General features: G+C 41.4%; 2 pseudogenes; one reads left to right on the top strand and one right to left on the bottom strand.

Annotated features, from left to right (window-relative positions):
* Window positions 1-6321, top strand: part of LOC133774280 (actin-related protein 2/3 complex subunit 2-like) — a 40504-nt pseudogene extending 34183 nt beyond the window's left edge.
* On the bottom strand, window positions 6137-7561 carry LOC133774279 (ADP/ATP translocase 2-like; annotated as a pseudogene).
* Window positions 7562-15714: the final 8153 nt, after the last annotated feature.

The following is a 15714-nucleotide window of genomic DNA, read 5'->3' as shown; positions in this document are numbered from 1 at the left end:
GTCTCTGGGATGGAGTTAAAGTCAACACAAACTGGTTCTCCAAGGTTATGTTTGGACCAGTTGGATCCAGCTTAACAGTTCCTCATGTACCTTTAAAATATAAAGCACCAGCCAAGCTGCATGTGCACCAGGCCACTGGAATTTCTTGGCATTGTTTTACTGAGCAAGAGGCTTAGGTAGTGGGAGAGTCATCAAACTATTCAGAATTTCTTCCTTTTGATTTTAAAAATTTTATATATATATATATATATATATATATATATATATATATATATTTACACAGAACAAGACTGGTCCTGGTTTCCAAACATAAAATAAAATTCTTAAGTTGGAGTTATCAGGAAACCATTGCATTTCAGAATGAAATGTTGCTGAACCCTATCATCATTTTCAACCATTGCGCTCTGTTAGAACTCTGTTAGAAAAGAGAACTCTGTTAGAAAAGCCACTTGATAGGAAGCCTTAGTCAAGATGCTAATATAGACCTAAAGAGAAAAGATACACCGTCCATTCTTTATTTGGGCTGCAAGAATTAATTGTCATTTTCCAGGCCTTTTCTTTGGCTCAAAGGCAAAGTACTGATGATACATAACAGCTCTCTGTTCCCTGTAAGAAAAAGGAGACCACCTTTTGGGGTGAATAGTCAGTCTACCCCATGTAAGGCATATTCACAGAAAGCCTGTAACCCAGCAGGCCTAGAACTTAAAACAATTGATCCAACAGGCCTTATTTACTAAAGATATGGACACACTCCATATCAGTTAAGGTGGGCCAAGTGCTTTAAAAAAGTAGACCTCCAGGTGTGTGTGTGTGAGTGCATACATGTTACATGTCTAAGATATAGTACAAGTTTATTTCTTGCCTGTATACTAGCATTGGGCAGGGGGAAATCTGGGCAGTAGCTTTCACTCATAGTCCTTCAGGAATCCTGATTGATGGAAGCCTTGGCAACTTCTGCATATGAATGCTTCAAGTTCCCCCATGAACTGGCCCTGACATGGACCATTTCTATTCAGTTATCATAGGTTAGAGCTCATGTATCTTGTCTCAGCTAGCTGCAAGGGAGACTGGGAAATGTAGTCATAGCTGGTTAGTCACTTTTAATTTTTATTTTTTAACTTTTATTTAACAAATATTAGTTTCCAAAGTACAGCTTTTGGATTACAGTGGCTTCCCCCCCGCCCATAACTTCCCTCCCACCCACAACCCTCCCATCTCCCGCTCCCTCTCCCATCCCATTCACATCAAGATTCATTTTCTTTTTTTCTTTTTTTTTTTTTAATTTTTTTAAAATTTTTTTTATTTTTGACAGGCAGAGTGGACAGTGAGAGAGAGAGACACAGAGAGAAAGGTCTTCCTTTGCCGTTGGTTCACTCTCTAATGGCCGCCGCGGTAGCGCGCTGCGGCCGGCGCACCGCGCTGTTCCGATGGCAGGAGCCAGGTGCTTCTCCTGGTCTCCCATGGGGTGCAGAGCCCAAACACTTGGGCCATCCTCCACTGCACTCCCTGGCCACAGCAGAGAGCTGGCCTGGAAGAGGGGCAACCGGGACAGGATCGGTGCCCCGACCGGGACTAGAACCCGGTGTGCCGGCGCCGCAAGGCGGAGGATTAGCCTGTTGAGCCACGGCGCCGGCCTCAAGATTCATTTTCAATTATCTTTATATACAGAAGATCAATTTAGTATATATTAAGTAAAGATTTCAACAGTTTGCACCCACACAGAAACACAAAGTGTAGAGTACTGTTTGAGTACTAGTTATAGCATTAATTCACATTGTACAACACATTTAGGACAGAGATCCTACATGGGGAGTAAGTGCACAGTGACTCCTGTTGTTGACTTAACAAATTGACACTCTTGTTTATGGCATCAGTAATCACCCTAGGCTCTTGTCATGAGTTGCCAAGCTATGGAAGCCTTTTGAGTTTGCTGCGGCTAGTCACTTTTTGAAGACACCATTATGGATGGTGGACAGTTAGCCACTTCTATCATGTACTATACTCTATTTGTGCTGAGAAAAATTAGTCAAAAAATTAAAATCAGTATCTGAAATGGAAAATGATGAGAACAGATACTCTTCCCCAGAAGCAGCCTTATGGACAGTATCACCACCACTGTCTCCATGGAGTGATTGTAGAGGATATGGAAGAAAAAAGGAAATAAAGGGAGAAGAGGAAGGAAACTCATAGGAAGAAAAGGAAACAGAGCAATAGAGAGATGGAGAGAAAGGTGCAGGGAAACATGAGATGACGAGGGCAGTAAGAGAGACTACCCTGGACACACGTGGGAGATGAAAACGAGTTAACAGCATTTTAGTTCTCTTCCAGTATTTTCTCCCAAGCCAGGAGACAACTTTACAACAATGTTGTGTGGTATGGCTGGCCTCCAGATTCCACCCCTTTCCAGGCTAGTGCTAATCCTGGTGTATTCATTTTTCCCATTGCATGAATGAAAAGAGAGCATACATAAAAGGCTTTGTAAAATGCAATTCTCTAACAGGTAATAACAATTACAGATTTCAGTATCAGAACGGAAACTTTTTTTTTTAAAGATTTTATTTGTTTATTTGAGAGGTAGAGCTACAGACAGAGAGGAGGCTCCCATCAGCTGGTTCACTCCCCAAATGGCTGCAAGGCTAGAGCTGGGCTGATCTGAAGCCAGGAGCTTCTTCTGGGTCCCCCACACAGGTGTAGGGGCCCAAGCACTTGGGCCATCCTCTACTGCTTTCCCAGGCCATAGCAGAGAGCTGGATCTGAAGAGGAACAGCAGCAACACGAACTGGGGCCCATGTGGGATACTGGTGACGCAGGTGGAGACTTAGCCTGCTACACCACAGCGCTGGCCCCCTGAAACATTTTTTTCAAAGTTGTATTGCTATGCTTCTTTTACAGCTTGTTCAAGTCTTTCTCATCTTTTCTAGAAGCAGAGAAAAGGGAACCACTATTAATTCAGTGTCCTTTATGCACCAAGCATAAAAGAGTTTCTGGGAAATATAAAAATTAATGTGAAAAAAATAAGTTGTATTGCTGGGCCAAACTAGAAAGCAGCAATTTGCTGATTGCAATTCCACTCTGTTTTATTTCAAAATAATGTATGTTGAAATATAAAATGCATATAGGTAAAGGCGTAAATCCTCATTGTACATCCTGATGGATTTCAGAAAATAAACAGTAAAAAGCATAGCACATCCAGACAATATTCATGTGCCTTTCCTAACCATTATCTTCTACCTCTTCCCTAGAGTTAATAATTTACCTTTTCTATAAGTGGAATTATACTGTTCAATTTTTTTCTGTGAGATTCATTTATATTGTTGCATGTGGTAGTAATTTGTAAACTTTTATTACTATGTAAAATTTCATGATATGAATATACTTACTTATTTTACTCTTTAAAGGCATTTTAGTTTAGTTTCCAGCTTTTTGAATAATATAGTTATGAATATTCTTGACATGCCCCTTTGTATGCACATATACATATTTCTGTTGAGTGTTTTACCTAAGAATGAAATTTCTATGCATTGAGTAGACAAATATTCTCCTTTTATAGATACGGATACACAATTTTCCAAAGCAGTCATATCAATTTATTCTCTAAGTAGCAATGTGGATTTCAGGTCCTCCACATCCTAGCCAGCACTTATTATCATTATTATTTTTTTTGAAAGTAGCACAATTTTTAATGATCATAGCTTTTTCATGAAAAACCTGTGTTTTTGATTTCCTAAATAATAAAGAACATGATACATAAACACAGAAATTTTTTCTAATAAGACATAAAATATTACTACATTGGCATATTATATTGTAAAGGAAAGAATAGCCTTTGATTTTGCAGGTGAAGGAAGTAAACGGTAAACCAAGGAAATTGGTACATCACAAGTGAGCAAACTTTGATGAAATTTTAACCGGTTCATAGCTTTTCAGACTTAGATATCATTTTTATTTTTTATTTTATTTATAGGTAGAATTGTGGGGGAGGAGGTGGAATCTTCCATCCACTGCTCTACTTCACAAATGGCCATTATTATTCTTTTAAATTTTACTCAGACGAATATATAGAGGTTTTAGATTTTCTTGATAATTAATGAACTTGAGAGCCCTTTAATATATTTATTAGCCATTAGGATATCCTCCTTTGTGAAATCTTTTCACGTGTTTATTGTCAAAAATATTTCTTAAATCTGTTTTTTAAAAAAATTACTTTATAGGAATGCATCGCGTATTCCGGATATGAGTCCTTTCTCAGAGATCTACCTTGCACATATCATCTCCCATTCTGTGGTTACATTTTCATTCTCTTAGTGATGTCTTGAAATGTAAAAAATTACCCACTTTGAGAGCGGAAGTGGCTGCCTACAGCGGGGGGCTGGGCGGGGACCAGGCTTGTCCTGAGGCTGCACCGGCTGCCATGGCTGTGGCACCGCAGGCAGGTTGAGGCTTCTGGGGCCAGCCGCCGCCTTGATCCTGCAGGAGGTGAACAGCTGTATCATCGAAGAGGCACTCGCTCTCTGGTTCCAGAACGTGGCCCCTGGAAACAAACCAGAAGCAGTAGGAGTAACATTTGTAGAGTTTGATGGAGTCTCTATCATATTTCACATCATAATGGAGACAAAGCAAAGGTGATGGTCAGTATTTTGAAATTCTACAAAGAACTTCAGGCACATGGTGCGATGAGTTATTAAACGGGTGTATGGAAATTTCTTGGTGAATCTGGAATCAGGATATAATGTCTCTTTGCTATATGACCTTGAAAATCTGCCTGCAGCCAAGGATTCCATTGTACATCTGGCTGGCATGTTGAAGAGAAACTGTTTTACTTCTCTCTTTGAGAAATACTTCCAATTGCAAGAAGAGGGGAAAGAAGGAGAGAACAGTGCAGTTATCCATGGTAGGGATGAGGAGCCCATGAGTGTTGAGTCTAAAAAGGATAGGCACAGTAGTTTTCAGCACCATGTTTAAGGATGACAATGGGCTGGCGCCGCGGCTCAATAGGCTAATCCTCCGCCTTGCGGCGCCGGTACCCCAGGTTCTAGTCCTGGTCGGGGTGCTGGATTCTGTCCTGGTTGCCCCTCTTCCAGTCCAGCTCTCTGCTGTGGCCAGGGAGTGCAGTGGAGGATGGCCCAAGTGCTTGGACCCTGCACCCCATGGGAGACCAGGAGAAGCACCTGGTTCCTGCCATCGGATCAGTGCACTGCGCCGGCCACAGCGCACCGGCTGCGGCTACCATTGGAGGGTGAACCAACGGCAAAGAAAGACCTTTCTCTCTGTCTCTCTCCCTCAGTGTCCACTCTGCCTGTCAAAAAGAAAAAAAAAAGATGACAGTGATGTGGTCATTGGAAAGATGTTCATGCAGGAGTTCAAAGAAGGACGCAGAGCCAGAGCCAGTCCCATAGCCAGTCACACAGCCCCCAGGTCCTCATTAGCCTCAGGGAGCTGCCTCTGGAGCTGAAAGGCACGGATGCTGCTGCGGGCGACAGCTTCGGCTATATCACCTTCATACTGTTCCCTCGCCACACCAACTCAGTGCCTGAGATAACACCATCAACCTGATCCACGCGTTCCAGAACTACCTGCACTACCACATTAAGCGCTCTGAGGCCTGTATTCACACACGTATGTGGGTAAAAAGGCTGACTTCCTCAAGGTACTGAACCATGCACATCTAGATGCTGAGAAACAAGAAATGAAAACAGTCTGGGCCGGTGCTGTAGCGTAGCCAATAAAGCTGCTGCCTGCAGTGCTAGCATCCCATATGGATGCTGGTTGGAGTCCCGGCTGCTCCACTTCCAATCCAGCTTTCTGCTATGGCCTGGGAAAGCAGAAGATGGCTCAAGTCCTTGGGCTCCTGTACCTGTGTGGGAGATCTGGGGGAAGCTCCTGGCTTCAGATCAGCACATTGGCCATTGTGGCCAAAGGGGAAAAAACCAGTGGATGGAAGACCTCTCTCTATCTCTTTCTGCCTCTCCTCTCTCTATGTAACTCTGATTTCAAATACATAAATAAATAAATAAATCTTAAAAAAATATTACCCACATCACCAATCATTTTTTAAAATTTTTTGTGTAATTTTTTTTATTGTGTATATTTTTATTTCTTCAAATTACTTATCAGGAGTGACTGAAATAAAAAAATGTAATTGAGTCCCATCATTATCATCATGGAAATGGCTTTAAGAGAAAACTGGTCAGAAGAGTATTATTGCTTCCCATTTTCAACCAGCACATAGTTGCTTTTGATAAGACAGACAAGAGCCTGTCAAGAATGCTCAAGATTATAATACAACATGCCTGTCTACAGGGGAACAAACCTAGGGAATAACTTATGTGAACTTCTTGATCTCATCATACAAGACAAGCACAAAAGCACCACCCACGCCTCTGAGGACGTTGGACCATGCACCCTTGAAAAACGCTTTGCCTCCTTCATCACGAGCAATCTTCCTCCAGCAGTCAGTATGCCTGTGTACATGATATCAGTTCCTTTACGCCCCGACTGCATCATCATGTGCCGACGAACAGTGTCAAATGGATAGGAAGTCAACCCAGCAACAGCAGTGACGGACTGCGCGATCATCCAGCTGATGAAGATGTGCGTGTTCTTGGGATCTGGAAGCATTCCTTTTGCGGTGTCATAGATACCGAAGTAGGCAGCTCGGTAGATGATAACGCCCTGTACAGACACATTAAAGCCTTGGTACAAGCCCCTAATCCCGTCAGATTTGTAGATCTTAACCAGGCAGTCACCGAGGCCTCTGAATTCCCTTTCAGCTCCAGCTTTGCCCACGTCAGCTGCTAGACGGGTACGGGCAAAATCAAGAGGGTACACGAAACACAAGGATGTGGCTCCAGCAGCACCACCTGACGCCAGATTTCCTGCAAAGTAGCGCCAAAACTGGGTCCTCCTGTCCACGCCACCCTATCTTTGAAGGCAAAGTTGAGAGGCTGGTTGGGGAAGTATCTGATGACGTTGGCCAGGTTACCACGCCAGAAGGACAGGACTCCCTGCTCCTTGGGGATACGAACCACACAGTCTTTAATGCCCTTGTGTTTTTTTTTTTTTTTTTTTTTGATAGAGTGGACAGTGAGAGAGAGAGACAGAGAGAAAGGTCTTCCTTTTTGCCGTTGGTTCACCCTCCAATGGCCGCCGCGGCTGACACGCTGTGGCTGGCACATCGCGCTGATCCGAAGCCAGGAGCCAGGTACTTCTCCTGGTCTCCCATGCAAGTGCAGGGCCCAAGCACTTGGGCCATCCTCCACTGCACTCCCTGGCCACAGCAGAGAGCTGGCCTGGAAGAGGAGCAACTGGGACAGAATCCGGCACCCCGACCGAGACTAGAACCTGGTGTGCCAGCACTGCAGGCAGAGGATTAGCCTATTGAGCCGCGGCGCCGGCCTATAATGCCCTTGCATTGCTTATCGGCAGTGAGTTGCTTGCTGGCATGCTGCACCTGCAGCAGCAGCTTGACCCTCTCGATGGGCGCTACCGCAGTCTTGGAGATGGCTGCAGCCACTCCACCTGCCAGGAAGTCCTTGGCGAAGGACACAGTGGCATCTGTCATGTTGGAAGGAAAGAGGAGGCAGGCAACTGCGGGACAGGACTGGGCTGGGAACCGGCTTTGACTCTGGGACTCTCAATTTTTTGTGTAATTTTTAATAAATCCTATACTAAAAGAATATGAAGATCATATACCTTGTTCCTAGGACTTTTATTGTGTTACCTTTAATGTATGTATATACGACTTATTTGGAATTGATGTTTTAGTATGATAGGAAAAAGGCTCAAGATTATTATTTTTTTCAGTCACCTGAATATCCAGTTTTCCTGGCACTCTGTATGGAAAAACTCTCTTTTCACCACTTGCAGTAGATCCCCACCTAGCAAGGCAGTGCGTCCATATCTCTAGATGCTGTGTCAACTGCTCACGGTCTGTGGCTGCTTACGTTTTCCAGAGAATTGTCATCTTCTATTGGGAACTACTGCTCCTAGGGAGTTGCATTGCCTCTGGGAATGATCCTCAGTCACTGATGGACTAACGTCAGGGTCGATCCTGTGGTGTGGGATACGCTTCTAAGCCTCCCTCTGGGGAGTAAGCCATAGCTGGATTTTACCAGACACCACATGCTTGCTTTACACTTTATCCTTTTATCCAATTTTGCTTCACTCTGTCCCTTTATAGGGATCTTTCCTGAAGAATACTCTCTCAATACATTGTATGTACTGCAAGACCTTGTATTGGGCTTTGCTTCTAGGGAATCCAACACAATGCAGCAATTTCCAGAAGTGTTCCTAGGAAGCTGACTCTAAGAATCAGGTTTCCAAGTTGGATTACTTTCATCATGGCAGCTGGATATTATCTCATCACCAATTCTGATGGTTTGTTGTGGTATGCGGAAGTACAATTGCTGAGACATCCACCCTGAGATATAATGAGAGATGTTGCACAGATTTATAAATCTCTTTGGAATACAGAACAGAGACGATAATTAAAGTACAAGGAATAGAAAGTCGAGTGGCTATTACCATATTAACTTGGAAAAACGAGGAATTATAGGCTCAGGACAATCTGTCATTTGTTTAAAGTGAAGTATAGGAGTTAGATGTCTTCATAGGTAGCCTTCAACGTCATCTTCTTTTCTGCTAGTGGAGGACAGATAGAGAGGAAGACCAGGTCCAGGACCTAATCTTTAGAAGTAAAAGAAGTTCAGAGAAGGCAAATTCTCAGCCTAGCTAAGGCTCCCATGCTGATAATGGTTCCTTGATAGGGAACCAGTGAGATCCTAACACTTAATAGGAAGTGATCTATGGAGATTTGCTTGACCCCAGAAACTCCCCTGTTTTCTCTGGGTTTGCCAATATGGCACCAGGTCATCACTGTAGGAATATAGAATCTTCTTTTCTTGGAGACTATGAGGCGAGCAACCAAAGAATGTTGGTTCATCTCAGGATCTACCACCAACTCTGTTGATCACTAGACTAATCCTACAAACAAATTACAGCAAGAACTAGTTGGTCATGTGCTGGGAGAGTTCATGGAGGGAGTCATTATATGCTTTTCTGACATGAGAACATTGTTTCATAATACAGAATTTAACATATGGCAAGATCCCTGCAAGATAAGTCTAGTAAACTGCTATATTGCTCTTGGACCCTTATGAAAATTCATGTCTCTCATTAAATGTTGTAGAGGAGCAAAAACTCTATGACAAATTGTAGAGGAAGGGATAAAAAAATCTCAGAGGATCTATACTCACAAATTTAATAAAAAAATGAAATTGGCCAATTCTTTAAAAGACACAATATAGCAAGACCACAATGAGAAACTGGTCATCCAAACAGAGGCTCACATCATTAAGAAAACTTAGTTAACAAGAAACAGAAAATTTCTATTATGAAATAGAAAGTACCTGGTCCAGATGCTTTCACGTGTGAAGCATTAAGGAAGAAATAGTACCAATACTATACGATCTCTTCCAGAAAATCTGAGAAGAGAATCCCTCTTGAGAACATAGATACAGACACCCTCAGCAAAAGATTAGCAAGTTGAATGAATTTCTTGGGACAGGTTTTTGGCACAGCAATTAAGTTGCCACTTGGGTATTCTGCATCATGTGTTGGAATGCCTGGGTTCAAGTTCTGGCACCACTTTTGGTGAATACTGTGGGAGGTGTTAGATGATGGCTTAAGTCCTTAGTCTCTGCCACTCGTGTGGGGGAACTGGATTGAGATCTGGACTTCTGGCTTCAGCCTCACTTATCCTGGGCTATTGCAAGCATTTGGGGGAGTGAAGCAGCAGATGGAAATTTTATCTTCTGATCTCTTTACAAATTTTCTCTTTGTCTTTAGTTTTTTGCAGTTTGAGTATGATAGCCTAGTGGGGTGTGTGTGTGTGTGTGTGTGTGTGTATGTGTGTGTTGGTGTTTATCCTGCTTGGTGTTTTCTGAACTTCCTGGATCTTTAATTTGATGTCTGTTATTAATTTTGGAAAATTCTTAGCCCTCGTTATTTCAAATATTTCTTGTGTTTTTTCCCCTCCATTCAACCCATCCTCTATCACTTTTTTTTTTGTCTTATGGTATTTCACTTACGAGTATCCACAGTTTTCAGATTTTTCCCTCTATTTGTGTTTTAGTTTGAGAAATTTTTGTTGATGTGTATTCAAGTTCTTTGATTCTTTCTTTGTGCATGTCCAGTCTGCTGATGAACCCATCAAAGGCATTCTTCATTTCAGTTATGTTTTCTATTTCTAGCATTTCTTGGATTCTTAAACTTTCCTTTTTTTTCTGCTTATATTGCCCATTTTTTCATGTCATTTAATTTATCTCTTAGAGCCATTAAGATATTAACCATAATTATTTTAAATTTCTCATTGGATAATTTCAAAATCTATCTGAATCTGGTTTTAATACTTGCTCTGTCTTTTCAGACTAAGTTTCTTCTTACATTTTTGCATGATATGTAGTGTGTGTGTTTTTGAAATCATACATGATGCACTGGATAATAGGAACTGAGATAACAGAATTTGAGTATGAGGTTTTATTATTAATATAGTTAGGATTTGGGCTGCATTTAAAAGTTACAGTAGCTGTATATGCCAGAAGTTTCAAATGCTTCCTGCCTTTGGACTTATTTACTCTGTTGTCTTTAGGCTGCCTTATGAATATCTCTTAGACTCTTTAGATAGAGTTAATATTTTACAACTGTTTTAGCTGGTATACTAGAGCCTATTAATATGGTGGTAAGATCTGAAAGATTTTACATTTGCTCTTTAATCTTTTGGTACACTTGTGACCTTTTGACTGTTTTCCAGTAGTATAGCTCTTTTTTTAAATACTGTTATACAGCTGCAACATGTTACCTTGAAGCTATGACCTTTATTGATTGTTTTTCTTCTACTTTAAGAGAGTTAGAAAGACCTAGATTAAAAGCAATCAGCTTCCTCTGAGTTAGGACTCTGACAAAGCTTTTTTTCCTGGGAAGCGTTGTTCTAGAGAAGTCTCTGAACCCATTTCACAATGGTTAACTTTCTCCCAGCCACACTTGCCAAGGCCATGAAGGGACCTTTTTGTGATCATCTTGTAGTGTTCCTGGAGGTGAAACTCATGAATGTTTGGGGCACCAAGAAACTGAGGTCATCAAGGAGTTTTTACTCTCATGGTATGCCGTACTTAGCCTCGCAATTCATCAGCACTTCTATATAAATATTCCTACCAGTTTATGGCTCCCATTCCTTTTGCTCCAGGTAATACAATCTCAGCTATGAATTAGGATTCACTTGTCTCTCCAGACTTCAGGGTGGTGGTTTGCCCTGTGACTCTTACTCTCTCATGAGTCCAAAAAAAGCATTGATTTTTGGCATGTCCAGCTTAACTTGTAATGACAGAAGTGATGACTTTCATCTTCTTTTCGTGTTGAAGTTGAACCTGTAAATTGCCCAATGACTCTTAATACACTTCTTGATATGCTTGTATTTAGGTCTATTATTTTATTGTTTTATATTAGCCCTATTTTTTTATTTAAATAGACTTTATTTTTTAGGGTGTCTTTAAGTTCGGGGCAAAATTGAATAGGTGATCAAGAGATTTCTGATATACTCTAAGCCCCTATACATGCATAATCTCCTATTATTAATCACCCCACCACAACACAGAGTGATACACTTGTTACAATTGATGAAACACCTTGAGGCATAATAATTACCCAAAAGGCTGTAGGTTATTTTAGAGTTCACTCATGGTGCTATACATTCTATGGGTTAGACCAATGTATAATGACTTGCATTAATAACCATAACATCATACAGAATAATTTCAATGCTCGAATTCACTATGCTCCAATTCTCTGTTTTTTTGTTTTTCAAATTTTCCTTTATACCTTCAAAGGAATTACTTGAATACTTTGAGAATTCCATTTTTCATTTATCTATTGACTTTTTAGCCATACTTTGCATTTTTTAAAGATTTGTTTATTTGAAAGTCAGTGTTATGACAAAATGTTCAGGATCACTAGCAATCAGGGAAATGCAAATCAAAACCATAATGAGGTTTCACCTCACCTCGGTTAGAATGGCTCACATACAGAAATCTACCAATAACATATGCTGGCGAGGATGTGGGGAAAAAGGGACACTAAACCACTGTTGGTGGGAATTCAAACCAGTAAAGCCATTATGGAAGTCAGTCTGGAGATTCCTCAGAAACCTGAATATAACCCTACCTTACAACCCAGCCATCCCACTCTTTGGAATTTACCGAAAGGAAATTAAATTGCAAATAAAAAAAGCCGTCTGCACCTTAATGTTTATTGCAGCTCAATTCACAATAGCTAAGACCTGGAATCAACCTAAATGCCCATCAAGAGTTGACTGAATAAAGAAATTATGGGACATGTACTCTATAGAATACTATACAGCAGTAAAAAACAATGAAATCCGGTCATTTGTAACAAAATGGAGGAATCTGGAATACATCATGCTGAGTGAAATAAGCCAGTCTCAAAGGGACAAATATCATATGTTCTCCCTGATCGGTGACAGCTAATTGAGCACCAAAAAGGAAACCTGTTGAAGTGAAATGGACACCATGAGAAACAGTGACTTGATCAGCCCTTGTCCTGACTGTTGATGAACAACTTAATACTTTATCCCTTTTAGTATTTTTTTTTTGTTCTACTTAATACGATTGGTTGAACTCTTTAATTAACACATAATTATTCTTAGGTGTTTAAATTTAACTGAAAAGTGATCCCTGTTAAATATAAGAGTGGGAATAAGAGAGGGAGGAGATGTACAATTTGGGTCATGCTCAAGTTTTGATATGTTGTATTGTCATCTGCATTCATTTCCAGGAAGTTTTTGATTTCTTTTTAATTTCTTCTGTGACCAATTGTTCATTCAGGAGCATGTTGTTCAGTCTCTTAAGTGTTTGCATATTTCCTAGAAATTCTTAGGTTGTTAATTTCCAGATTCATCCCATTGTGGTAGAAAAGATACATGGTATTATTTCAGTTTTTTTTTTTTAATTTACTGAGACTTGCTTTATGGTCTAGCATGTGATCTATTCTAGAGAAAGTTTCATGCATTGAGGCAAAGAATGTGTATTCTTGAACTGTTGGATGTGAAGTTCTGTAGATATCAGTTAGGTCCATTTGGTCCATCATGTGGATTAGCTCTGTTGTTTCTGTTTCGAGTTGATCTGTCCTTTGATGAAAGTGGTGTGTAGAATTCCCCCATTACTGTTGTATTGGAGTCTATATCTCCCTTTAGATCCATTAACATTTGTTTAATAGCCAGGTGCCCTGGGATTGGGTGCATATGCTTTTATTATGGTCACATCTTCCTGTTGAATTGATAACTTAATCACTACATAATGCCATTCTTAGTCTTTTTTAACATTTTTTGTATTGAAGTCTATTTTGTCTTATATTAGGATGGCTACACTTGCTTGTTTTGGCTTTCCTTTAGTATGGAATATCTTTTTTCATCCTTTCACTTTCAGTCTGCATGTATCTTTGTTGGTGAGGTGTGTTTCTTGTAGGCAGCAAATAGATGAGTCTTATTTTTTTTTTAGATGAGTCTTATTTTTAATCTATTCAGCCAGCCTGTATCTTTTTTTAAAAAAAAGATTTATGTATTTATTTGAAAGGCAGTCACAGAGAGGCAGAAAGAGAGAGAGAGAGAGAGAGAGAGAGAAAGAGAAAGAGAAAGAGAAAGAGAAAGAGAAAGAGAAAGAGAAAGAGAAAGAGAAAGAAAGAGAAATCTTCCTCTGCTGGCCCACTGTGCAAATGGCCACAATGGCTGAAGCTGGGCTGATCTGAAGCTAAGAGCCAGGAGCCTCCTCTGGGTCTTCCACATGGATGCAAGGACCCAAGGACTTAGGCCATCTTCTACTGCTTTCCCAGGTCAAAGCAGAGAGCTGGATTGGAAGTGGAGCAGCCAGGACTCGAACTGGTGCCCATATGGGATTCTGGCACTGCAGGCAGTGGCCTTACCTGCTACGCCACAGTGCTGGCCCCAATCTGTATCTTTTAGGGGAAGTTAAGCTATCTATATTCAAGGTTACTCTTGATAAGTAATGATTTGGCGCTTCCATTTTCCCATAAATATTCCTATTGTTGGCGTTGGATTTCTTTTGTATTTTTACTAGGAGATTTTCTGCCTTCACCTTCTTTCATAGTGATGACCATGTTTCTGTGTTTCTGTGAGTAGCAAATCCTTAAGCGTTGTTTGTAAGGCTGGACAGTGGTGACAAATTCAATTTCTGTTTGTCATGGAAGGTCTTTATCTTACCTTCATTCATAAATGAGAGCTTTGCAGGGTACAATATTCTGGGTTGGCAGTTTTTTTCCTCTTAGACTTGGACTGTCTGTCTATTTTCTCCTAGACTGTAGTGGTTCTGATGAGAAATCAGCTGAAAGTTTAATTGGAGATCTTTTGAAGTTAATCAGGTATTTCTCTCGTCGTGTCTATTAGGAGTTCTATGTGCTTCCTGTAGTTGGATGTTCTTTTCTTTCTCCAAATTGGAGAAGTTTTCTGTAATTATTTCACTAAATAGGCTTTCTAATGCATTCTCTTTTTCCCCACCTTCAGGAACTCCTAAAACAGTATGTTGGGTTTATCACATAAATCTTTTTTTTTTTTTTGACAGGCAGAGTTAGACAATGAGAGAGAGAGTTATAGACAGTGAGAGAGAGACAGAGAGAAAGGTCTTCCTTCCATTGGTTCACTCCCCTCATGACCACCACAGCTGGCACACTGTGCAGATCTGAAGCCAGGAGCTGGGTACTTCTTCCCAGTCTCCCATGCGGGTGCAGGGACCCAAGCTCTTGGGCCATCCTCTGTTGCCCTCCTGGGCCACAGCAGAGAGCTAGACTGGAAGAGGAGCAACCAGGACTAGTACCTGGTGTCCCAACCGGGATTAGAACCCCAGGTGCCGGCGCTGCAGCTGGAGGATTAGCCAAGTGAGCCACTGCGCCGGCCTATCACATAAATCTTCAGCACTCCTTTAAATTTTTCTTTCTTCTTCTTCCTTTTCCTCCTCCTCTCTTCTCCTCATTATTCTTCTTCCTCTTCCTCATCTTCTTCCTCTTCTTTTTCTTAAAGATTCATTTATTTTATTTGAAAGGCTGAGCTACAGAGGCAGAGGCAGAGGCAGAGGCAGAGGGAAGAGAGAGAGAGAGAGAGAGAGAGAGAGAGAGAGAGAGAGAATCTTGCAATCTTCCAATCTTCCATCTGCTGGTTCACTCCCTAGATGGCTGCAATGGCCAGAGCTGAGCTGATCTGAAGCCAGGAGCCAAGATCCAGGAGCTTCCTCTGTGTCTCCCACATGGGTATAGGGTCCCAAAGACTTGGGCCATCCTCCACTGCCCTCCAAAGCTATAGCAGAGAGCTGGATTGGAAGTGGAGCAGCCAGGTCTTGAACTGACGCCCATATGGGATGCCTACACTATAGGTGGCAACTTTACCCACTATACCACAGTGTCAGCCCCTAAAGATTTATTTATTTATTTGAAAGGCAGAGTTACAGAGAAGCAGAGGCAGAGGCAGAGGCAGAGGCGGGGGGGGGGGGGAGGTCTTCAGTCCAATTGTTCACTCTCCAAATGGCTGCAATTGCTGGAGCTGTGCTGATCTGGAGCCAGGAGCTTCTGCCAGGTCTCCCAGTTGGGTGCAGGGTCCCAAAGATTTGGGCCATCTTCTACTGCTTTCCCAGGCCATAG

This window comes from Lepus europaeus, chromosome 15 (genome assembly GCF_033115175.1).
Source record: "Lepus europaeus isolate LE1 chromosome 15, mLepTim1.pri, whole genome shotgun sequence".
In the NCBI taxonomy this organism is placed as follows: Eukaryota; Metazoa; Chordata; class Mammalia; order Lagomorpha; family Leporidae; genus Lepus; species Lepus europaeus.
The sequence above is the reverse complement of the archived record's forward strand: the minus strand, read 5'-3'. Positions and strand labels throughout refer to the sequence as shown.